The sequence below is a fragment of the Nothoprocta perdicaria genome, unplaced genomic scaffold (assembly GCF_003342845.1).
Source record: "Nothoprocta perdicaria isolate Ctin4 unplaced genomic scaffold, notPer1 scaffold_4, whole genome shotgun sequence".
NCBI lineage: Eukaryota > Metazoa > Chordata > Aves > Tinamiformes > Tinamidae > Nothoprocta > Nothoprocta perdicaria.
Genome location: NW_020455643.1, coordinates 5,004,674 through 5,030,883, shown reverse-complemented (window position 1 = coordinate 5,030,883; position 26,210 = coordinate 5,004,674). Strand labels below are relative to the sequence as shown.

Below are 26,210 nucleotides of genomic sequence, written 5' to 3'. Positions count from 1 at the left end.
TGAGTTTATGCTGCATGGTCTTTCTTTCAGGGTGCTACATTGCGTAAGCCATGAGTTACAGATTTGGTTAAGGAGAAGAATTCCCCCGAGAGAAAGGAAATTAATGGGAATATTAATCAATATATAGCAGAATTTTAGCTGTTATATGAGGATTAATCGGGTATCCATGTGTGTGCCTGCTATAAAAATGTTTTAAGTGTATTGTTTACCACAACTCCAATATTAGGAGCACTAATGAGCTTTTAATATGGAAAAGTGGAATGATTAATATAGTTTAACATGTTACACGAGATTTTGTTTTTGCAAGACAGCTTGCTTTCTGTTTATTCTCATCTAGATGTTTAATGAAGTGACTGCCATGTTGCACAAATGGGTTAAATGAATCAAACAATATTTTGCCTAATGATAGGAATTTACAGAAAACTTATGCAATAGGTTAGAATCTTTTTAAGCATAGACATAATAATAAGAATTCACAAGGGTCTGTCTGCCTCAAAGTTGAAAATCCTTATGGAAATATAATGATCAAAAGTGTCACAGAGAAACACTCTAATTATCAAAAGCTTCAATATTGTCTTTAAGCTATTATACAAAAAAAGCCTAGTACTTGCATCTATTTTATCACTACTTATCTCCAAGTATGTACAACAGACTGAAACTGCCACCAGATCTCTAAAACGGTGCACTACTCACATGGAAGTGCTAAGTTTTCCAGCATGCCAATACATAGATTTCAGATTTCCAGAGTATTGCAACCTGAGATCATCAGCATGGCGCTCTTAATGACATTTTCTGTGTCATGCAAATCTAAGTGTTATCTCTGCTGGAAATCCATGAGTCTGGTTCCCCCTTCGCTATGATCAGAAATTATCTAAGACTTCTGTCTACAGAGACATTGGCAGGATGCAAGGAACAAAACCGTCTCTTCTGAACTTTGCTTAAGACAAAATCTGCTACTTTTTAGCCAAGTAAGCAAATTCATGTACAATGGGAATCATTAATGATGCAGTAATTTGGTTGTTGGGTTTTCTGAGGACCAGAAAGAATGCCTTTAAGCAAAGCAAATAAAGGAAATGTGCTCTAACACTAACTGGCAGCCAGTTTTAACTGGTTCAGGTTTTTGCAAAGAGCAGAAGAGACTTAATCACAACATCGCTTGGTAATGCTCCAAATCAATCAGTTTCTGTTGCTAAAAATCGATTTAAAAGTTTCACTGACAATAAACTCAGAAATCTGATGCTTGGATATAGAAACAGAAGGACTGATGTAGCACTCTCCAACCTTAAATTTGACAAGGCGTCATGTTCCCTTGCCCAGATTCCCAGAACTGCTGTGATAACCTCCCCAATCAGGGAAAAGGTGGTTTCAGCCTCTGCAAATATGTGCTTGGAGAAAAGCTGGCAACTACCTCAGCTGCCACTAGCTGTAGAGCTTGAGGACTCCAACTCTACAATAGGGCTTGTCAAAATTCATGAGCATTTTGCAAACTACCGAGAACATATTTATTCTGAGGGAGGCTTTGGTAGGTGCCATTAGTCAGAAATTCCCTTAACATTCAGATCATAGAGGAGGAAATTATTTGAAATAGGTGATTTCTTTCCCCTTAAAGCTAGAAGCACTTTCACCCACCTATAGCTCTCCATAATAACCTTACGTATAGAATAACTAAATGCAAAAAAACCATAACTCTCTGCAACGCTATACATTAGGTAAGTACACACTGTAAACAGTAACAGCCTAGAACAAGGAGTTAAGTGGAAGTGATTGCCTGTAATTGTAGGTTGACACCAAAATTACTGGCTTCAAGATTGAATTTGGTGATAATGTAAATCACTCCCTGCTATTCTTTTCTAGCAGTCTGTTCTATGAACTGCCTGAAAGAGAATCGCTAGATTGCTCTGTAAAAAAAATTAAGTAAATTCATAGTATTTCTCAGTTTCATTAAGTTTTTCACCATGAACCTCTTAACAATATGCAGTTATGTATCATGACCTAGAATTTGGGGTAACTGCATGTGCTTTATTTTTCTTTTTCCCTTCCAGCTCCATTGTATCTCTAGGCTCTTTCCTGATGGAGTAAGAGAGCAGCATATGTTTTGGAAGACAGGGGGAACTTGCTAAAAAAATTCCCTCAATGCACTTTCTATCTCAGAAACTTCTTGCAACCAACCAAGAGCCAAACTGGGGTTAAGGCAGTTCTGATGGCAAAGCCACTACTCTATCAGATCTGCCTTCCCTGGAAGCAATACAAAACAGGAGGAGAGAAAAGGCAGCACAGATATAGACACACCGGCTGCTTTTATATTCACGTTCTGGCTCAGAGCAGCAGAGCAATTTTGAAGCAAATCCCCTGATCTCCCCCACTTACTGCAGGCTGGCAGGGTTTGTAGAGCAGTGTTTGGTGAGTGTGAAGCGGGTTCCTTTCCGAGAAGATGAAACGAGTTGCTCCTCCGCAGGTGCAGAGCAAATGCACTCCGCCCCTAACGAGCAACCGGACATCTGGATTGCTTCTAACTACATGCCTGGTGGGAACATTTGGCCTTGGGCACCAAATTAAAAATTTTAAGCTGATTAATGCTGCATTCAGCATAAGAGAAAGCTGAATCACTCTCAAGACCTCCAAAGCGCTTGCATGTGCATGGCACCAAATTGTTTGGTTCTGCGTTGCTGACAATCCACATGACTTGGTTATCACAGATCAAGAAATCTGTTACCACTTGGTTCTCCAGTAGTAGTTACAACACACCTCAACACAAACCGAATGCCAGAATACAGGATTTTTAAACGGAGGGTACCACGGCCTTTTGGAGATAGAGCCTTTTGGAGATGATCCAAAAGAGTAATTACTTAATAGCCGATTGATCAGAACATGAATGAAATAAACAGCATGGTTTCTGGCAGCACGGTGGCCATTATGAAAAGCGCCTTCGTTATTAAACAATCAAATGACACTTATCTAAGGAGCTCACAGCACCAGATAAGAGGCTGAATAACTAAGCATGAAAAGCCACAGGATACAGGCAAAAGCTATTATCTTGTCAGATCTCCATGAGATTTTCTGGAGATAAGTTAGAAAGTGTTCTGTATTACGCTGTCAAAAAAGTAAATACTTTGGCTGTACACTATACAATATGACACTGCACCACAGACTGCAAAAGCAGTCAGGAAATACATAGCTCATGGAAAGTTGTCTTAGTCATAAATTAGACAAAACCCAGTGCATTAATGTTTATTTTACAAATACAGAGTATAACTTGATTACTAACCTCCTTATCTCTAAAGGTTAGATTAAAATTGGCACTTACATAATGTACTATCAGGAAAAAAAATGGGACTATGGAGAATGTGGTGGATTAGAATTTGATTTTTAGTCACAGAAAACTGTGCAGAAGGAACTGGATCTGTGCTTTAACAAATTCAAGGCAGCACAATAAAAGTTGCGGCCATAGAAATCTAGCCAAATCTATCTGATCAAAGATGTTAGAAAACCAAGCTGGATCTTGAGAAAAGCTAAATACATCATAAAAGCTGCTGGAAGTCCTCAGCTTCTGCAGGAGTTGAGTCTACTTACAAGCATCTTGTAGTTCAACCTCTTTGTAGGGCTGCACTTCTCACACCTGACTGTGATGTATGAACTTTTGTGAAGGTCCATGTTGTCAGAGCTGACCTTCTTCCGTGTCCTGGTTAGCTCCAAGAAAACAGTTTCAGGTATCTCTGTACTAAACCCTGACACTTAAGATTTTTCAAATTTTCAATGCAGTAGCAATGAATTTGTGACTCAGGAAAACAAGGTCAATGTGCTACAGCTACGTGCCAGCTGTGACGCATCTCCCTCTAATGCACTGAGGTACAAAGTGATTATCGGCCTGGATGACCCACAAGTTAACCCTGTAGAGCAACGCTGATCTCCTAAACACATCACTACAGCAAAAAATTCCCATTATACACTCAACAATGATCACAGATACCCTTCAGAACAGGGCAGAGAAAAGAAGAGAGAAACACTTATTTGTCAATATACTTGTTCTGCAGCAGCGGTGGTAGCTCAAAGCTGTCATCTTCAATTCTCCGAAAAGCACTATTATTATCTCTGATACTGAGGCACAAACACAGAAGTTAACAAAGTGCCACATTAATGTGAAGTCCCATCAAAAAAGCAGGTGGGAAAAAGCCCAGCAAATACATAAAGGATAAGTCACAGAAAAGGCTTGAAAGCTTCGCTCACCAACTTCTACAAGGCAAAATGGAATCAAATACAAATAAAATACACATTGCACAGAAGCACAGCAATGTCCATTTAATTCCAGCACACTTACTAAAGTAACAATTACACAACTTGAAAAGAAAAAAAATCTTGGTTTATTGTCACACTTAATAATGTTAAGGCATTATAGGAGACTGTGAGGTCTTAAAATAGACACAGACAAAACACCTCTTGAGAGCAATACTGAAGATGTGCTTAACAACAGAAGGACACAAACGCTGTGAAGAAGCTAGGTCACGTACAGCTATAACCCAACATGTAACACAAAAACAACAGGCATAATATCTCCCGCTTCCATCCTCTCTATCACCTATGATTTTCACACCTCTCTGTCCCAAGCGCTCATCAGCTTCACTCTGCCACGTACTGAGCTTTATCAGACATCACCCTCTGAATGAGACTCGCATGTCAACTTAAAAAAACCCCACACGTTTGCAAATTCAGCACAAGCCGACATATGCCAAGCTGAGATCAATCCCAAAGATTTTAAAAATATCACTTCCTTAGATCTACACGATTCTTAAACATCATGCAGATAAGTTTGTCTCTTCACATGGTGTTTTAGAAAAAGGGAATAGTACAACCTGCTGTCAAGCAACGCTCGACTGCAAAGGCAGACAAGAGTAACCAACATGAGACAACACAGAGCGATCATCAGAAGATGCTGAATGAGGAGAGATTACTGGCGTGTTCAGCTAAGAGGAAAGACTTCCGACATCACTAGATTTTGAGGAACAGACAAAAACATCTAGGGAGAAGTGAGCACAAAACTATCAGAAGCAAAGAGTGACGGAGATGCACATAGACAAATCAGAGAAAAATAATAGTAAGGTGAGATACCTGGAAAAGTCTTTGAAATGGGATTTAGAATCAGCTCCCTTTGAGCAACAAAATGCTCATTTAAAAGCTGTTTCTTGTCAGCAATGAGCAGGGAAGGAGGGAGATACAAACCAAGCGGGGCCCGAGGCTGCGGGCAGCGGGAGCAGCACGCTGCGCAGGGCCCGGTACCGCGCTCACCTCAGTGCGGATTAACCCTGCAACCCAAGGCGATCATTTAAATGACACTCTTGTTCTTTCACCAGCGATCCTTTTGGCAGAACATCTGTACTTCCATCTGGCCTGGTTATCCTCTCAGGTTATGTAACCGCAATGTCTGGATGCTGGCTCGGCTGCCTGCAGCTCCCGTGCCCATCCAGCAGCGCGGGAGCTCCAAAACACCACCTCCGTTTGACCTGGATCCCATAGGATCCTTACCAAAACTGCCACTTTTGCCTCCGCCCTCTCAAGAGGCAACTATGTACTGTCACTGCTAGCACCAACGGAACATCGGGAACTCTAAATACATGGCTACTGTAAACCCAATGCAAACTAGTCTGAAAATAAAACCAAGGGAGTCACTATTTTAGTCAGACTTTCATTTTCACATGGAATTAATCAGAATCTTCCTTTTTCAATTTAACTGGTGCTGTCGCAGAATTTCCCATCTGCCTCCCAAGAGTGCTGTAGACTATAGGAGTTTTAACACGAGGTAGCATCAGTTTGCTGTGAAGTGTGCGGTTCTGCAGAACAGAAATTGGTAACGTGAGGGAGAACCGGTACCAGCTGAGTCTACACCAGCCCTCTGTACATCAGCTGGGACCCGGGGCGATTGTTTGATGCAACATTGGGCTGAGGGACAGACTTTTGTAGTAGCTCTTTGGATGAGCTAGGAGGGAATGCACGTATCTGAGGAAGAGAAAGGAAAAATTAAAGTAAATAAACCAACCCATGGCCGATAGAGTCACAAAGGTTGGTGGTAAATTTATTTTCAAACTCTGGTAGAGATTTAAGTGCATTTTCCCTGTTAAATACATCATGAATTATTAATATGAGATTGGAGAATGAAAACATTCAGAATATTACGTTTGATATGTTCCCCATCCATTTTAAGCTAATGGCACAATTGATGTAAGTCAATATGAAAATCGATGCTGAATATTTGGCACAGTGTAGCAGCACATGGCGGAATCCACTGAGAGCTATTACATTCAAAAAATTAAGAAGCTGCAAGGAAATAAATACAAATTATATGGAAGTAAATTACATAAAGGTTTACGGTTTCGATGATGAAAAATGGTGCCATCTGTTAAAATTAAAACAGCCCTTAACAGGACAGGAAATTGCTTTAAAGTTAAACATGATCAGTGGAGAAAACTATAAATGCACACATTTAATCACACAGTAATTTCCTTCTTTATAGTGTCCTCAGAAATATTTCCACATCCTTTAAACACATTCTCAAATTTGAGTTCTTCAAGCAACCAGAAAAAGAGAGATCCAAGTGTATTAAGGAGGAAAGAAAAGAAGTATTTATGATGAAAACGATGTACATAGTTATACAAAGGACAGCTTCTCTCATGTCTCTAAGTACCTAGGTACCAATTGTAGGTAAGAGTAGGCTAGAAATGATTTGGTTCTTACAGAAACATTAAAGTCTTCCTTGCACTGAGCTGGTCTAACCATTCCCCAAAGCATATCCCTTTTTACAGAGGAACAAAGAGGACTACAAGGACAAGAACTAAAGAAATCCGTGTTAAGATGCAATTAGAGTCTGAAAAATGAGCTATAAATGGTGTCAGTGCATTCAATACACATTTTTGCAAGTGACTCCTGACGGAACTTACTTGATAAGTATGAAGACAACTTTCGAACTTGCTGCCCTAAAATTCTGCCTGAGATCTGAGCATCAAGTTGGGTTGTTTATGGTTCATGCGTCATCCCCTACAATAATAAATCCACATTTGGGACCTACTTAATGCAGGCAGGTCAAAATACAGCTCATTCCTTTGCAGTGATGTGGTGGCTGTGCAAAGCCAACTGATACAGAGAAATTATTCCACTGGAGTCATCACAGGGACTGAAAATCCACAGGACACAAATGTATTGACTTTTTTTGCAGACACTTTGCTGACCACATTAAAAAAAAAAAAAAAAATCACACTGGTGACAGCATTTGCATTCCTTACTTGAGGGGTGTTTTGACAGAGTTCTACGGAAAAGTCATCGGCACAGTTGCAATGCATTTTGCAGCCTTCTGCTTTTTTGAGGTTTGCAGTTTTAGAAGTGCAAATAATTCTTTTAAGTGATGGTTGATTTAATTTTTCACATTCATAAGTTGATGTCCTCCATTTTGCTTACACAATAGTGTTCGTGTTATTCAAACATTCACATTTGAATAGATAAGCATAGATGGGGATTGATTAACCTTTTATTCCTTTTCTCATCCTTCCCTTTCCCGTTGTGAAGAATTTGCCAGCCATACAGTATTGGGAAGCAGCACCTAGAGAAGGCCTTTCTGACTTCTACAGGAAGGGGGGATGTACCAGAGATAAATTGCATATAAAACTTCAGGCTGGATCTGGGTTTAGGGATAATAACAGCACTTTGTTCTCGCCGCTACTGGAAGACAGTGATATGGGCAGAGTTACCTCACGCCAAATTGCTGCAGACTGACAGTCTTAATTTTCAGAGGTAGGAAAACTGCCACCTCATTAAGAAGAACACTGTGTTATTAGTTTATTGGCGTGGTACCAGCACTGAAAAACGCAGCATGCGTGTCCTTGTGACTAAAGGCAAAAACCTAGGGAAGCTTGTAGAAAATTATTTCTTTGGACAGGAAGGAGGCAATAGCAGCTTAAAACAGAGCTGGAACAATAGCTAATACTAAAAAACTTGCTACTTTTGAACATATTCGCCCAATCCATAATTTCATTCTAATCAGTTCATTTTCATGTACTCCAGCTATTTTAAACGCTTCTGAATTTAAGACAACTGCTTGTCATTCTAGCACTGAAAACTTCACAGCCCAGCAAAAGAGAGGGGGCATCCCGGGCAGGTCAGAGTGCACTGCTACCATAAAGCAGCATCCCCTCCGAATCCCCCATCTCCCGCTTTCTGGTGACACATGGGAATACGATTAATACAAAGAAAAAAGCAGCTTTCATTCTAAACAGTCTTTCTAAAAATCAGCATTTCCAGCATTTCAATACTTATTAGCCACAGCAGGGAGCTAACTTTTTAAAAAGACCTACCCCAATCAGCCAACTGAACTGAAATAATAAGTTCTTTGAAGTTTTCTTTCACTCCACTGGGAAAATTCAGATGCACTTGTTGGGACAGTTCAGATGTCCCAACCTGCACTAATTGCAAGACAAGTCCTCCCCATTCATTTTCACTGTTAATTGCAAGAACACAAGGTAGGAGCAGTTTTATAATGAGGCTGCTGTTGATTCTTGCACAGGTATTAGTGTCTAGCCAAGAGCCAGTTCTCCATCTGAAAAACTTTGTTTCCAGGCTTCTGAAAACTCCCTTTCATTGCTGGCACGCTTTAATTGACATGCAAACTATCACACATCTCGTTTTCCTTTGACATGAAGGATTACGTGCAGATGGAATGTGCCCGAAACGAGCAGCTCTGCTCCTCCTCACATCCTGCCCTTTGCAGAAGAAACACCTCGGCTTGGGGCTGCACCCCTTCTGCTGAGATTTGCAACGAGCACTGCCTAATTATTCATGATGACTTATCTGTCACACTGGCCTTGCAAAAACAGTGTGTTCCAGTTAAGGAAACTGCTGTAGCAGAGCTATCAAGAGCAAATTCCACCTTGATAATAGAAATACCTGCATTTCTTGATTAATTTCTTTGGCTACTTCCATCAATACCACCACCCCCAATCTTTTTAGGACAATAAAAGTTCACAGGATGATGGGAAAGAAGAGAACATCACATAGTTATCTAAATTAAGTATTGACACCAAAGAATACCCTTTTTGATGTTTAAACTAAAAAAAAAAAAAAAAAGGATTTTTCGAATGCTTTAAATTGGAAAAAATCAGCTACTTTAACTGATCAATCATAATTACAACACAGTTATAAAACTCTGCAATTAAGTAAAAAAATATAAATTAAATATTCAAAACTCACTATGAGTAGGTTCAGAAGTACCAGCTGGGATTAGATGGCTTAAGAAGCTGCCTCGTGATTAAAAGGCCTTTTACTTTTAGGTCACACATTAAATCCAGAAAAGGTAAATAATGAATGACTGTGTTACCATTAATAGTTGCTTGGGGATATGAGGAAATGAACTTGTTTATATCTGACCATTTTCCACTCTAGTTACATCCATATTTCAACTGCAACTCTTTAGTGGGTGGCTTCTTTGTTTGCAGTCCTGACTTGTAGAGAGAGCATTATTTGTTTGGGAAAATGATATTAAATTCCTGTCACCCCAGAGGTCCACACTGTTGATTAGAAACATCCATGGGGTGAAAATTTTGTTGCACCTGCACCTAGGCTTGAGTCCTTGCAGTGCTAGTGCAAATGGCATTTTATAGAATGATTTCAATGGTGGAATTATAGAATGATTGCAAGGCTCCCTTAGAGTTCCTCCTGAAATTGTAGGCATTTCTACCTCCCAAACTCAAAGGCATAAAACTAGGGGTTTCTTGTGTCCCTCCCTGTGCAAACTAAGACCTACAGACACAGCAACCCGTGGAGTCTTTGCAAAGTCTGGTCTATGGAACCTAGCACCCAGAAGTGATTCCACTTGTAAACACTGTTTAAACTGAACCACAATTCACATCCCTATCCAATACTGGAGCTAAGCAAGAGTTCAAAATGATCAGAACATCACCAGGTGCAGCTTTGGGAACTGCAGCAGCAATTTCCATGTTAAAAACAACCCTCTTGCAGTCCTCATTTCTGTCCTAGAGGTTCTGTTGCACCAGCACATTTTCACACCTGTTGCACCAATACTATACCACACACACACAAAATATAATCAAAAAGAGCGAAACGTCACTTCAACTTTCTTCCAAGCATGTTCTAAAATCTCATGTCATGCTCTGCCTAAGGTGCTGTCATTTGTAGAGAGTAGATTGTGCTAAAGCTTCAATCAAACCATCCAAACACGAGGAGCCAGCGAGCAGCCCTAATGCAGGAGCCTCTGTTCCTGCCGGCTTCCCGCAGCTTGACATCTTCAGCTACACAGGACAGCTCTTTATTGCAATTTGGAAGTGTGTCCATGTTTCCAACTGAAACTTCTGTCTCAGTATCTGCAGTGATTTAGTTTTCCTTGCAAAATACACGAGTGCAACCCACTGTGCTCTTTACTTGCCATTTCCGGGAGGTTTCTGTGGGTCCATTGAAATTCCTTGGAGAATTGCCTCCCTCACTTAGCAGCCTGAGCATAAGGAAAGAGGCACTATCAATAATCCACTGCACAGAACCTGGCTGCAAGTATCTCATTGAGGACAAATTAAAATCATATCTCTACAGTGACAAATCCCATATTTGTTAGCAGCACAGATTTTCATTGCAGTACAGTCATTTTGAGGCACAAGAATAGTTACCAGCTCAGCTTGACTCTGCCATGAGGAGTGTCAGCTTCATAGGATGGACACTTTCAACAAGCCTTGGAGGACAAAATCCCCATTACACCTTCATGGTAGCCATGCAGTGGAACATGTCTGACAACCCAAGAAAGGTTTTAGCATTTTAATGGTACTCAGTTAAATATGACAGGCAATTTCGGCCTTAGAGTAAGATTTACCTATTAAGAAACTCTACTGACTAACTCACAGAGTATGAAGCATGAAGGAGAAGGAAGGAAAGGAGAAATAAAGAAGAAAGGGTGTGCTACACAAGCACAATGGCACAACAAGCAAGGAAGGAAAAACAGCCCAAAACCCCAAGAACAGCCTCTAGTCTTTCAGAGTAGTTCAGAGAAATATTTTGATGAAGCAGCACGCTCTAATCCTACCTTAATGTTTTCCAGGGAATGACAACAGAATGAGGACTTTTGGAGCTCCCAGCAAAACATGTTTTTTTTTGCATTGTCTGCAACTTCTCAGTCCTCAGCACAACCTTGGAGCAGGGTTGAAGAAGCAAATCTTGAATGTCTGCCATTATCACTTAATTTACAGATTTATAAGGGGTTTGCAGTCACATAATTCAATAGATTGCACTAATTTCCACATCTTGTGTTGGGGATTACTTTTATGTACCTGAGAGCAACAAATGATTAATATAATCTATTGAGAAAGCCTGTTATTAGCCCATGATGTTCTAGGGAAGGGAACCAGCACAGTGCAGGAATCCTGGCACACAGTCCAGCTCAGTCAACATTCAGGTTCATGGGCTGTTTTGAGGAGTATGATATACTGAATAATATGTTTGTGTTTGATTCATAGGACCTAGAGACCTACTTCCCTTCAGAAGTCAATACAGTCACTCAGAATTTATGTATGTGTGATGCTAAGCTTGTAGATTTATATATCAGCATTTTTATTCCATTTTCTAGTTGTTTTTTAGCATTAAATATTGTTACAACATACAGGTGCCTAACCACATTCTCCCCTGTTCCTGTAATAGCCAGCTCTCCTGTTCCTGTAATATAGCTAGTCGTGAATTTCCAGTACAAGTCTGATTAAAATGTAAAATATACAAGTGCATCAAAATAAGTACATTAAAATCCATTGCAGAATCCACCCAGTATCTTAACTCTGTGACTCTAATTCAAGACTTTGATCCTGCAGACAGGGATAGGCTTCACTTTACAACAGGAGTAATACTTTTTGCAAAAATTAAATGCTCTCTCCTCGAAGTCTTACGCAGCTACCTGTGTTAGCACCGGATCAAATGTAGCTGTTCAATATTTAGACCTTTATGTGCCATGTATCTAAACTAGATTACAACTTGAAAGGGACTACTTACATATTAAAAGTTTTGTATTTCTATTGAAGCATGTGCTTATGCTGAACCAGTCTTTAAATAATTATAAATAAAGAAATATATGGACAACACCAAGTAGATAATGTCTTGCAAATCTAGCTAGTCTTTCATAAAACAGTCAAAATCTTCATATTTACTGAAAATACAAGAATTGAGGCTACAGGATATCTCGCTGAAGCTTACCATAAAGCAATTTCAACTTGAAAATTAACATCTGTTTCCTATGCAATTAAAATATGCCTTATTTCATATACAAACAATAGAAGATATTTTAATAAACAATTCAGAGACTTAAAATATTAGCAGCATGATTACAGAAGTCTTGCACAAATCTATAAGGGATGTCATTAGCTTTTTAAGGAGTTTCTTAAAGAAAAGGAAGAAAGAATATTTATATCCCGCTTTCCAGCAAATTTCAACCTCTCACCCCTGGGTGAATGCAAGGCAAAGCCAAAGCATTGAATACAGATTTTTCCAGACTTCAATTTGAATTCATCAAAAAGGAAAAGACAAGGAAACCTAGCGCATCTAATCAGATCTTCACTGTAAGAAGACACGCACCTTGGCATATACAGATACAATAAGAGAAGACCATAGACTTAAGTTTGCTCCCAGGTCTAACAGCTCTCCACCCTTGCAGAGCTGCTGCCCCAACGTGGGCCACGTTGCAGGGCTGGTGGGGCAGACACCAAAGCCTCCAAGCTACGTCAACTACGAACACTGGAAAATCACGGCACCAAAATACAGGCAAGTACGAAAGAACTTTTACTGTCCAAAGCAAATATAATCTTGGAGGAAAATTCTGTGCAGACCAGCCTTTGATTGCAGTGAATACCTCGTTCTTGAATTGCTCCAAAATATACAATAAATGCCTGTGTTTGCTGAAAGTTTAGCCTGTCAACACCAGCCTGACAGGCCATCAGGGCTTAGAGCTATTTATGGGGGGACTTAAGTGTTATTTTGCTGAATCTCTAGGCAGTTTCATTGGCTTTATTTCATATAGACAATATACAAGAGTATCTCTAAGGCAACAGAGAGCTCCTGAGTACAGACCAAAAGGCTTTCAAAAACATATTCTAATATTAGACAGCTCAAGAAAACACTTTCTACTGAGGCTTATTGGAAACAATCTCTTCCATTCAAATCATTAACAGCCTGCTCAAGACTCAAGAAGCAAGTCTGAATAATTTAGACCACACTTTTAAAGCATTTGACTTTTGAAGATGCACACAATGCATTCATTTCAACGTGAGCTAGGCTTCCAGGCACAACTGAATAAATTCCTTGGTGTCCAATGTGAATCTGAAAGCGTTTATCGCTTACACGTTTCACGTATCTCCTTTTGTGACTAACAAAGTCAGCAGCACCTTGACAGGGTGAAATTAAGCCTCAGTTTTGAAATTGTGGCCTTATTTGAAGCATTGGTTGAGTGATTAAAGCCAAAGTTTGGGTAAGCACCAACGTGAGCATGCCTCCAGACAAATATGTTTCTGTGTTGGGTTGGTTTCTCTATCAAGGCTAATTAAATGTGATCAGTTAACAAGTTTTCATATTAAAATGCTGAGGAAAATCTTGCCTGTGCAGTTGGGTCTACCTTAGCAAAGCTGCTTTTTATTCATTTCTGTTGCCTTGAATCACATAGACCAATGCTTATCCTGCTATGGTGGTAGGCCAGCTAATTGTAAAAATCTTAATTGTGGAGTGATAACTTTGAACAGCCTAAACTCCTTTAGGACACAAGCACATAAATGGTCAGGAAATGAAATTACTGCATTCCTAGATCAAAATATTAAACCCACAAATGTCTTAATAGCAGCCGTAGTAAACTCTGCCAGTGTACTTTGAAGTGGAAATTCAGAGAATTTCATGAAATTCCACAAATCTTGAGTCACACTCGGAATGCATTTCCACTAGGTTATCAGAACGGAGCAGCTACAGCGTGAACAGTAATAGGTACAGATAAAGAAAAGCAATAAAATGATTACCACTGTGGGGAAATTATGAAAATGTTTTAATAAAAGTATTCAGCTTTAAAAAGAAAAATAAAAAACCACAACCCTGCTGCACACATTTCAGCTGTGTTATAGGCTTTCCTCCAGGCCCACAGTTGAGGATGCTCACATGGATAATATGCCTGCTTAGGGTTTTTATTGTTATTTTCTTAAGATTTTCTGTTTCTTATTCCTGTGAGAAGGTGACATCTTGACTTGTACACAAAAAAAACTGTGACAGAGCCTTTAACAATACCCCTATACGGGCTTGTTTGGGCTCTCCCGATGGCAGGAATATATCCAAGAAGGTTGAGCTGGGCTGGGTCACTAAGGGGTTTCAGATCTCCCATTAGCCCCAAAGCCTCATCTGCAGTAACTCTCTGCTGCTGTGTCTTTTCTGTCCCCCAAGCTTCACAAATCAAATAAGACGAGACAGGAAGGCTGCCGAGTCGGCACCCTCATCTGCAGCCCTGGCACGCTGAGCACCACGGTCTGACTGCTCCAACACGGAGGCTTTCAAGAAAGACACCTTGCCCCAGGCTTTTGAAGGCAAATCATCCTGCAGCTTTGTAGCCTCCCTGCCAGTCCCTGGGGGATATAACGTGCGTATATTGCATTTTTGACACATGCCCCTAATCCTGAACACAAAACTGCAGTTGCAGGTTTTCAATCAAAAACCCATTTGTATTGGTAAAAAAAGGAAAAAGGAGAAAGTTGCAGGCAATAGACAAACACACTAGAGAGGAGAGTCCTGTACAATTGAAGCCCGGGTAGCAGCTAAGCCTGCTGCCTCATCAAACAGCACAAGCAGAAAGCAGCCCTAGACAGCGTGGCCAGCTAATATAGCGGTGAGGCTGCAGGGCAAGTCGCATTCAAAGAACGTATTACATGATCTGGAAAAATCCAAATTTAACTTAATAGCAAAATACTAATAGACTTCTACATAAAGTACTCTAAAAGCAGTGGAATTTCGTCTCATCTAGTAAATTTAGACATCCCAGAGAACTCCGCTTAGTATAGCTCATTGCCGAAGACTTTATATTTCATATTGCTAAGGGCTATAAAGTCTTTCCTTTTTTCCTCTACAAGGTTCCATGCTCTACTGGCTTGGAATGAGCTTTTTGCTCACTGGGGTGCAGGGTTTGCATGTGTGGGCAGCTTCTGGGAGGGGAAAATGGTGACGCTTCCTCGCTTCATGCCCCCAACACCAGGATCCACCACAATCTGGCCCTACAATAACACAACGCATTCACTGAAATGAGCACAGATTCAATTAGAGAATTAATCCTTTTTTTCTGAGCAGGTGGCTCCTGGTGAATCCATTGCCAGAAACAGGCTCCACATCAGGTAAATCCAGCTCCTTTTGCCAGGGAATTGATCAAAAAGCTATTACAACTTATTACTTGTCTAATTTGGGGTCTGCAAAGCATTGCAAACATTTTATAGTTATTTAAACAGGTAGGGCATCCATTATCTATATCCAGATACCAGAACAGATATATAAATTATTTTGTAATTTAACATACGATTTAATGTGTGCATGTATTTGCTACTGAGCTCTTTATCACTAAGACTGTTTCTTACATCACTTGGCTTTTTTAAAGCTTTAAAATAATGACAAAAAAAATGGACCCTGAAACAGATCTGTATTCTCCACTACACAAAATGCAATAACTCTTATTAACCCAACTCTAAATCATGAAATACAAAAAATAAGCTTCTAATATTAGTGTTAACTTGACCTAGTTGCACATCATTTTAAGGACAAAAGAGCTGTGAGAAGGTAGCATAAAACTTTGGTCAGTTAAATCCACCACGGAGGGCAGTGAGAACATGAAAGTTGCAGAGGGAGAGAACCTCCTTTCCTACATAATGCACTAAGCCAATTATGCCCAACCCAGCAGGTGATTAGCTTATGCCTTGAAGCATGAGATTTGATTATTCTTAACTTGGTTTGCATACTGTAGCTACAAATATTATTAACGGCCATAAAAATCATCTAGCCATTTAAGAAAACCTAGCTTGGAAGTCTGATTTGATGACCTCCCTATGTGGCAAATTCCAGAATGTTTCTTTTATTTAATCTAAATGCTTTAGCTATCCCATGATCGCTTGTAGTCATTCATTCATATCATATGAGGTAATTAGGAAGCCTCACCATCATCTGTGCCCTTTCCAATGTTGTGTTTGAGCTGCATCCTGTCACCGGTGGCAAGGAGGCCCACTGGAGCTCCGGATGAGTAACTGAGCATATTATTTTGCTGGAGATCTTTCAAAGGTAAGTGACAAAAATTGTTGCTTCACAGAAACACTTTAGAAATATTTGTCATAAGATTGTCATTTATAGGAGAATATAGCATCGCCAGAGCCAAGGTGATTGCAAGACCGCTGACAGCAAGGAGAAATTTTCCACCCATTTCAATGGACTTTGGACAAAGCCTCAGTTGAGCTGAATCACTCTATCCATTTTTAGTTGAAGCTCCGGGTCCTGCTTAAACTAAGTGCGCTCCTCAAGGAACAACTCATAGCATCTTTGGAGATTCTCCCCCAGAGAAGCCACAAACCATACTTTGCCCAATTAAAGAGTATTTCTAGCAATGTCTGTCAATTTACAATTATGCAAATTGGATTTCAAGGACTGCTTTTTTTCTGCCCAATTATTCAACCTTGACTTTTTCCATCATCCTCCAGGTTTTAATATATCACCCGGCACAGAGAAGTGAGTTAAGGCAAATGTATTTTGTGTAAGAAGCAAATAATGTCTTTCATGGTAGAAACAACAGCTACTGTTCTCTAAAAGCTTTGCTGAAAGGAAGTGCTTGGATAAACACAGCCTCCTTTAGAAAACATATGTGCAAAAGACTCTAAGAAATTAGAAAATAAGTGGCAGTTTTGAGCAGTGCTTTAGAACACCGTACATGACCCAGTGCAAGAAAGAAAGCTTCATATAAAACCTTCTATTCTAAACCTTCTAGATATCCCTTCCATGACTAGTTAAATCATAGCGTATTCTTTATTTACTTTTGATAATGGAACCAAAAAGGAAATAACCGAATAATAGACCAGAAGCAAAATTATCTGCATTACAAGCACACTAATCCCTCACGTGTGTCGGACAGATTGTTAAGTCCACTCCTATCAACCTTTCAGCATTCAACTTGCAAGCACTGGGAATTAATAACTTGGAAAGACAGAACTGCAAAAGTTGGGGCTTGCAGGTTGTGATGTCCATTTTTATAGACTGCCAGAGACAATGCCTTCTTATTTCTTTCATTCCTGAAGTTCCATAAATGTTGAAAATTAAATAAACTCTGCAGCTCCCCATGTCTTATCTTAGGAGACATTATCTTATCCAGAAGCAATGAGTGTTGCATTAACACTCAAGCAGTTTTCCGGGAGAAAGGAAAACACTCAGGAGTTTCAACTGATACCGAAGGCCAGTTGGTTGTTCTATCCGAGCCATTATCTGTGAGTTCGCTTGAGGACTTGGGTACCAGAGTTCAACATTTGGATGCTAGTGAGACCCAAATACCTCTTTTCATCTCCATCCCCTGATCTCCTGCTGGTCTGTTTTGGCCAGAGAGCATAGAGATTTACCTAGCACCGCGTTAAAGCACTTCAGGCTAAGGCGATTATACTGCTTGATTCCTGATTTCTAAAGTCCAATTAACTGAACTACCAGATTGCTCACAGATTATGCAAATCATTTAATAAGGTAGACATTTCAGGATGTGCTATAGGTAAAATGTATTCTTGAGGCGTGCTTCTGTAGACTAAGTAGGAATTGGAAATCTAACGTAGTTTGCCATTTAAATCTGGCCATATAACTTGTAAAAGACTAAGCTGCAGAATTTCATTTATTCTAAACATGAGATTTATTCCAAGCACAGCATAGAGAATTTAGAAAGATGTTCACTTTTAGGGCCATAGCAGGAAATAAGTCATTTTTGATCTGACTTATCAAGGAAAAAGTCAGGCCACTGTGTAAGTTCAGAAATTTCTCAGCAGCTCCAGCCCTTCCAGCCCATGTAGACTTATGACTAAAATTAATCTCTAATTTTGTCTCATGGAGTGCATATACATGCACATACAAATACTCTAGAAATGTGTACATGTGTATATACATGCCCATACTCTTGATGTGCAGGTAGTTGCCTTTGGAAATCTTAAGCAGGAAGACTGAATGCACTGTTAAATTGCTACAGCTTAATAACATTGCAGCTCCATGTGAATTGCTTCTAGCACTATTATACTGCCTTATCAGCAGACCTCCCATCTGAGGAAAGGATTTGTGTGTGCATGTGTGTCTCTATGTGCATGCCTGTAAATAACTGAATTTTACTACCACAGGAGCAGAACACAAATCTACTTTTAAAAGTATTATCTTCCTTGTACAGAGATCAGTTTTTATGGCAGTAAGGTTAAAAGAAGGAATACCTTATGAGTAAGTTGGTGGACAAGGACTTCAGATGTTCAATTTCTCATTCTGCTAGAGGTTTCTTTCGTGACCCTGGACTACTTGCACAGGCTGTTAAGCAAATGCTAAAGTCATCTTTTGTTTGAAGGGTAATTTCCTTTCTTTCCTTGTTCGAGTGTCCTAGTACATAAGTAACAAAATGCATCACGCCAGGCCCTGGGAGGTGGGGGAAGGATGCTGCTTTTTGCTTTTTCCTAGATGGGTAGATACAGCAACGTGCACAGCTGAGGCCTGATTTCACTTTGCAGCATAAGAATTTCTCTGTAGTCTACGCAGTAGTAATTAAGAAGACACATTTAGGGGCCCGGTATGAAAATATAAAGTGTATTGACAATATGATACCAAAATATACTCTGAAGTTGATAGGAATCGAAGATCATAACCTTTTACATACTTCTTTTGTAAACTGCAAAATACTTGTAAAGCAATAATCTAGAAGGAAAATAGGCTGCCTATATTAGAGTTCAAATGTAATTGATAAAGAGTATCCAATACAAGAAAAATGACAGATTGAGCCAGAAGATCAACACTTCAAAATATAGCTTCAACTTTAAACTATTTTCCACGTGTGAACAGTATTCAACTACTTGCCATTTTCTCCAGCCATTTTGTCCCTTTTAGCTGGTTCACTCCAACCCTTGAGCTGCTACACGGCCACGAGACAGGCAAGTGGCTCCCTCTGGTGCCGATATCGAGGCTGCTCTACGTATTTTACCAATCTTGCTGTATTTCAGAGCCTAGAACCCTAAAACAGAAGCTCAACCTTCTGCAGGAGTGGGCTTATTCACCTGCAAACTAGTTTCCATTACAATTTCCTGATTGTTCAAAAATGCTTTCAGAACATTATGAAGTACAAAAACGTCATATATAAGTTTCCATCACTACAGCTTATAGCCAAAGAAGCGAGCTAAGCGTTCACTACTCCTCACAATAACTCAGTGAAGTAGTTCAAGTCATGGATGGAAAGCACAAGATATTAGATTATATTTCAATGTACATGCCAAGCAAAGGCATGAGGATGAAAGTGCCACCAGTGTTGCTCACTCACAGGTGGAGCACCTAACACCGTAGATACATGTTGGAATAAGGAAGAACAGCGTAACCACCACACCTGAGCAGCTGGATGAAGAACACCTGTAGGACAAGCAAAACCCAAACTACAACCTTGATTCTTCTTCTGCCTTTCGTACTCCAGGAAACGTGTCAAAATGGTCAAAAAGGAAAGCCAGCAGCATTTTCTCCATCATTAAGATTCCAAATGAAGCTGTTATTATATAAAAGTGTCATAAATGCCTGAAGCAAAGCAAAAGCAAAAAGATTTATCTCAAGGTAGTGATTTTGCTCCAGCACAAAGATTAAAATAAGAAGCTCAGAGTCAACTTTGACCTCAACAGCAATCTACGAAAGCACCAGAGTTGCAAAAGTGTAAAATGGTGGAGGTGAATGAAGAGCAGTGAAATCATTCGGTTTTGCATTTCCAAAGAATTGCTCCATTCTTAAATGTTAGTTGCAGCAAATGTCCCTATACAATAGAGAAGTTCTTTTCTTTAATGGCCACTTGTAAAGTAATGTTTCCCGTTCAATTTTGTTCAACCTTTGGTTAGACCTTCACTTGCAAAGTGGTACGTGTCTCTTGAACGGCTGCTGATTACAGACTAGAAGTTGCTCTGTATTTTATTATTCGAATTAAAAAAGAAAAGAGGAAAAAAACAGGAAAAAAAGTAGCAACTATTTTGATTAAGGACACGAGAATGCCTAAGACAATGTCCAACTATAAGAAATGCTTTTACTTCATATGTTCTTTACTAATTTCATATACATTTTCATACCTATTAACTCTGACTTCACTACATTTATAGTTCACAGTGAAACTAGAATCAGACCGTGAATGATTTATGCATCTGCACTATCATATTGTATAGTATATGCATATGTATTTTGCATTTTTTTTTAACCAATCCTACCAAAGACAAGAAAAGTTTCCAGATGGATTGCTGATCCCGTTTTAAAGCTGGCTCCAAATGTCTTTTTTCCAATGAATACATAGAGGCTTGACATGAGTTTTTCTGACCACTCTGGTTTTGCATTATATTTCAGTTCTTCCACCATTTACTACACTTTTATATATTGTGAACTCAGTGTGACACATGAACTCAGTGTGACACAATAAGAACTTAGTGTAGAATGAAGCCTAAACTCATCAGGACACAATATATTTATTACTTATTTTTGCAGTACCAGGTGGTGATTTTGACTGACCTCTCTGCTTGTTCCCGAAACACTAGCAATAAATAAAATCTAGGCACTGGACTCTTGTTCCGTAACTCAGCAACCTCTAATTTTCATTTTTAGTGTGGCATATATTGCTATCTGGCTGCATTTTTCAGTAATACTTCATCTGTTTTTAGTTTTATTTCTCCAATAAATATTAATTGGAGCCATTCCTAATTTTTCCCAAGTCAGAGGTTTTTCTCTTTAATAAATACAGAAGTCAAATATAACTTATCTGGAGATGATGCTTTACTGAAAATAAGAGATAAGCCAGTTTTGCAGAGCTGTTGAATAAAAGTCAGGAGTTAAAAATAATTGCCTTGAAGCATATTCCTGCTTTCTTAAAACGAACTTTCAGCATCTTGAGCGTTGGTAACAAGCAGTATAAACATTAGCAGAATTTCTCTTTTGCATTGAGAGCCCTTGCGCTGTGCTTGCTGGAACCTGGCGCCCACACGCTCCCAGGGAACAGCTTCCCTTCTCCCTTATCCTTCCTCGGAACGGTAAAGCTCCCCTCGATAGGAAAAAGATCAAATTCTAAACAAATAAGTGGGTGCATCTGGTATTTACTTATGCCAGTCTGAAATTTTATATTAATTGCTGTTTTGTTTTTAGGGCTCTGGAAACCATCTCTGTTGGCTTTAATTACTTTATTTTCCAGTGTTTCTCTCCCCTTCCATAATCTATGAAGTTAGAAACATGATAAACAACAAAGCTAATCAATTTCAGCTCCATCCTTCTTGCGTAATAAGAAGCCCCATTAAGAAACTCTGTGTTCTCAGCTGATCAATGGTAATGAAGATATCCCAAAAAGTAAAATCCCAGTTTTCTACTGCTTAACTCCTGGTTCTGTGCAAGTGATTCCACTGAAACGAGTGAAGGTCTTAAAGCTACGTTTAAGTGTCATCTCAGGGCCGAGTACAGCTACTTCTGTTTGCAAGGCAGCTTCACAGATAATGAGGCATTTATTATATTCAATTAGAAGCAATTCATCACTGCTCCAAGTTCAGTACGTTACCTTTCCTGATCTATGTCTTCCTTCCAGCTTCATTCTTCCTGCTTTCAATCTCCTAATCGTTCCCGTTCCCCTCTTCCCGCTGCCCAGACAGCTTGTCTCGCCTACGCTCTCTTTCATCAGCTGTTGCACTAGGCCATATGCCTTGCCACAGAGAAAAGGCGTTTCAAACCCTTCCCCAAAATACAGTAGCACAAGCAAAGTGCTTTCTTTCTGCTGATGGAAGAAAAGGGGTGGCTAAGGATAACCTTCACCCTGTTGAAACTACCCACAGGATTTCATTTTTGGGATATACGCTGAGCTAGACACATGCTTTTTAAAGTTATCATTGAAACGTTTCATTTTTTCTTGCATTACAGAAAGATCTTCAGTACACAAGAGGCATATGTGAGTGTTGCCATTTCCCTGAGAGTTGGAAATATCAGCTTAGCATTTGATTTTACAGAAGATACGATTGCTTCCATAACTAAAGCCATTCTCTGCTCTCTTATGAAATGATAAATCCTATTCATGATGAAGACACAGTCTTAACCACTTGGATACACATCTGGTTTCTTGCAGTTACTCCTCTCTCCCCCAGTGTCCTCCACTGAGCAGTAGGGAACCCCAATACTCAGACTCAAAGCCTGGGCTGCCAACACATTGAACCAAGAAAACACATCACCAACAGTAAACTCTTAGTAAAAGCAGATCTATGACCTCCAGCAGTTCACTAGCTCTTGAATGCATGTCACATTGGATATCCTGCACCAGTTACAGAATTTAGACAGCCACTACTGAAAGGATATAATGGGTGTTACCCACACTTCAATTTCTTTCCATCAATCTTATTTTTTAACAGGCGTCAAATATTTGGTTTGCTCAAGTATTCATTTGGATTCTTCCTCGTAAATGCTTTCAAGTCATCCAGAAGTTTCATACCCAGCTAGTGGCTACAACAAGACAAAAGGCACTTGCCCTGTTCATACCTGCTACTGACTCGCTGCATAACCTTACACTGGTCACTTTATGGAGAACTTCCCCAAAAAAGAATACTGGTAGATCCCGATACTGAAAAGTACTTCCCATTACTGAAAAGTAATTTCAAGGTAACATTTGAGATGTCAAACAGCATCATTAGTAACTATGTAGATTTGGATACAACAATTTAACTAACATAATGCTTGAAAGATTGTATGTTTTTCTATTTCAAGAATATACATACCCATCCTGTGGCATTACAGTACTACTATTTATTACACACAAAAAGACCACAAAGCTTATTTAAAAAGAAATAGGAAATGTACTGTACCTCTCCTAGAAATAATGGTTGGAGATTTAATTTACCATACACCTCGATCAACAATGATCTCTATCCAACTGTGAATTACTAGTTGACCCATGAATTTGAGCCAGCAACTCACTGTCACTTAAGGAATTATTATTATAGCATATGCACCACTGCAATCAAGAGTCTTGTAGCAGACTCTACATCAATAGACAGATAACCATGCAGATAGAAAAATAGGCCAAATAATGAATAAACAAAGAATTTCTTAAATCAATGACCTGTCAATCCAAGAACCATGCTCAAATGCGCAGACACACAGCAGAAGATTATAATTGTAAAAATATATATGGAAGGTCTTTTAATGATTTCCAATTTGTTTTTCTATATATTCTTTACATTCAGAGGAAAAAATTTAAATAGCTCAAATCCAAGTCTGCCTCATTGAATAGTTGTCCTTTAGTAAAGGGGGAATGTGGCTGCATGGATGATGTCAGGAACCATTCTTTGACCCTTTGTAGTTTGTGGAAATAAACAGGAAATTTAGTTACAGTCACAAATTCTTCGTAGTTACCATCTGCATTGTGTGATTACACAGGTAGAAAAATCTCACTGGAATCATTTTCACAGATGGATTCATAAAGACTATGGAAATTCTTGATTAAGAACAACAGGGCTGAACTTGGTACCTCCAAGATATTTCCTGTTAATAAAACTTCAAGATCTAATGAGAGTGTCCTATATAAAACAGCACTAATGAATGAACTTAGCATGGATTCAATTAACCTTCCTAACACTTTGCTCGGTGGTCACAAAGAACCCGGTCGTGCCAGGTTCTGCATGTGCACATTCTCCAGAAAAGATGCACAAGAACATACTTATGCAGGGCTCAGTGTATACAATATGTTGATTAGCTAGCAGTCCAATTAATCACGTGGAGAACTGAACCTGCATCTGTTCAATTGTTGATTAATGCTTTTTCACAGTGAAAGATTTGTCAGCAACATTAAATGGAGCTTCAACTGCACACGGAGTGAGCTATATGCAGCTCATGGAGATGTATGTTACTCCTATCCCCTGGTACAGATGATCTTTAAGACAATCTAAGGCAAATGAAAGAAACTCGAGTAAGTGAAAACCCTGTATTTCAGTAATTCTTTAAAGCGGTCAAACTTGATTCTTTTCCTTGTAGCACACTTTCCTCTTTAAGGAAGGCGCTACTTTTATTACCATTTTTTCTATACATCTTTCTATACATGAGTACAGAAGAAGGTGGAAATAAAGCAACAAAAAAGGATGACATGAAAAAGGAGCTTTTCTCACAGCACTGCAAGAGCAGAGCAATATGCTGAAGGACTAAACTCCTGCTCCTGTCTGGAAAAAGATAATGACAGAATCCACAAGATCATTAAAAATATCATTGCTTTGTTTTTTAATCAAAGCGTGTAATTATTGCTTAGACCTTCCAATTACCTCCTGCTTCATTTCAGTCTATGTCATTGAAACATCCCATTAAATGGACTTTCCTTCTTTTCAGTGCTAAGGATGGTGCATAAAAAAAATCACAGCTCTGAAAAGGCACATTCACGCTCTGCACAAACTTCACAATATTCTGATCTCTGTATTCCTAGATGCCAGCAAACATCCAGATAAGTGACATCAAAGGAGTTCCCTGAACATGGAGCACGTGTTAAGAAAGTCACATCTTGCTAATGGCACCTTTATCACTAATAACACGCTCATAATTTCTAGCGTAATTAATTAATGGGTAGAGATGCAATAAAAGCCGAAAAACTGCCTTTCACAGCACCGGATCTATGGGGATGATTTGCAGCGTTCTTTATTGGGAGCATCATAAGGGCTTTTCCAAAACAAGAGAAATCATTAAATCCCATAAAACAGACTCCGCTGCAGTTAGCGGGTAATTGATATTCCTGCTCGTGTGGTTTATATCGCTAGGGAAGCTGCTCAGACACGAGCGAGCGCAGGGCTCCCAGGAGCCTGCGAGGGTCCCCGTGTCCCCATGTCCCCTCCACGCCGCAGGGCGCAACCCCGGGGGCTGCAGAACCGCAGCGTGGGCACAAACTTTGGGAGGGAGAAGAGGGAGGAGGAGGAGGAAGGGGAGGCTGGAGCACAGGGTGGGGGGTAGAGCGCTTTTTATTCCCTTTCAGTGCACAGAGGACCTGGGTGCTACCCCCATCCCCGGTTTTCCCCTTGGGAGGGTGGGCATTTTAACTAGTCTCTTTTTTCTTCCCCCCCCCCTCCCCCCCTCTTTTAATGCAAATAAAAGCTTTTGTGTGGCAGTTTTCCACGGGGCTTTTCAGGAATCCTGCTGAGGGGAAAAAGGGCAACACCAGAAAGCATTTCCAAACAGAGGGCTGGTGGTTTGAAACACTGAATAATAGCCAAAACGTGTGCCCAGATAGGAAACTCAGACATGCAGAGAAGGCAGGCAGAAGGCATGTCTCAGTGATGGAAAGCAAGCAGGCGTATTAAAAAAGACTTGGGAAGGGCAGGGGAATAGCACTGAAAATGCAAATAAATCAGCTCATATTCTATGGAAAAAAAAATAGAAAGAAAAAAGAGAAGCTGCTGCTGAACCTGAGCAAATGCTGCTGCCTCAAGGATGGAAATAGCTCCCTTACCTTATTACTAATCCTCGCTTGCACCTGCTCTGCAATCATAAATACTTCGGAGTGCTTAGTATGAAGCTAAATTGATGGCTGAATTTAAGCAATTTCTTCGTGCATCTCTTTTACAGATTCAAAAGGAGATTTTTAGGATCGTCCTCAGTATCCATTAGCTTCCCAAAGAATTCCAGTTTTCTTGGAGGAGGGAAAAGAAAAGGAGAAAAAAAAAGGCAAAAACCACCCCGATCTGCCTATGTACAAACGGCTGCGGTGATAGATCCAAAAAGCAGGGAATGGGGGAATCTTAGAGGTGTCACTACAAACTTGGCAAGCCAGTCGTGTCCCCAGCAGCAACAAGAGAGGGAGGAGGAGGGGGAAAAAAGCTGCAAAATAGAAAATTCCCAGGGAGATTTCAAAGGAGAAAAAAAAGAAAAAAGCAGTCAGGGAGGAGAGACGTATGCGCAGAGCACGAATGGGATGGTGGGGTCTTTCCTAGCTCTCCATCCGTCAGCACAGGGAGTAACCG

The 26,210-nt window shown here is 39.8% G+C and overlaps 1 protein-coding gene across 1 annotated transcript in view; it reads right to left on the bottom strand.

Annotated features, from left to right (window-relative positions):
• Window positions 1-25,861, bottom strand: part of NLGN1 (neuroligin 1) — a 349,667-nt gene extending 323,806 nt beyond the window's left edge. The window contains exon 1 of the mRNA XM_026045177.1: window positions 25,700-25,861. The gene's annotated coding sequence lies outside the window, so the exon portion shown is untranslated. The remainder of the gene's footprint in view (window positions 1-25,699) is intronic.
• Between the last annotated feature and the right edge of the window lie 349 nt (window positions 25,862-26,210).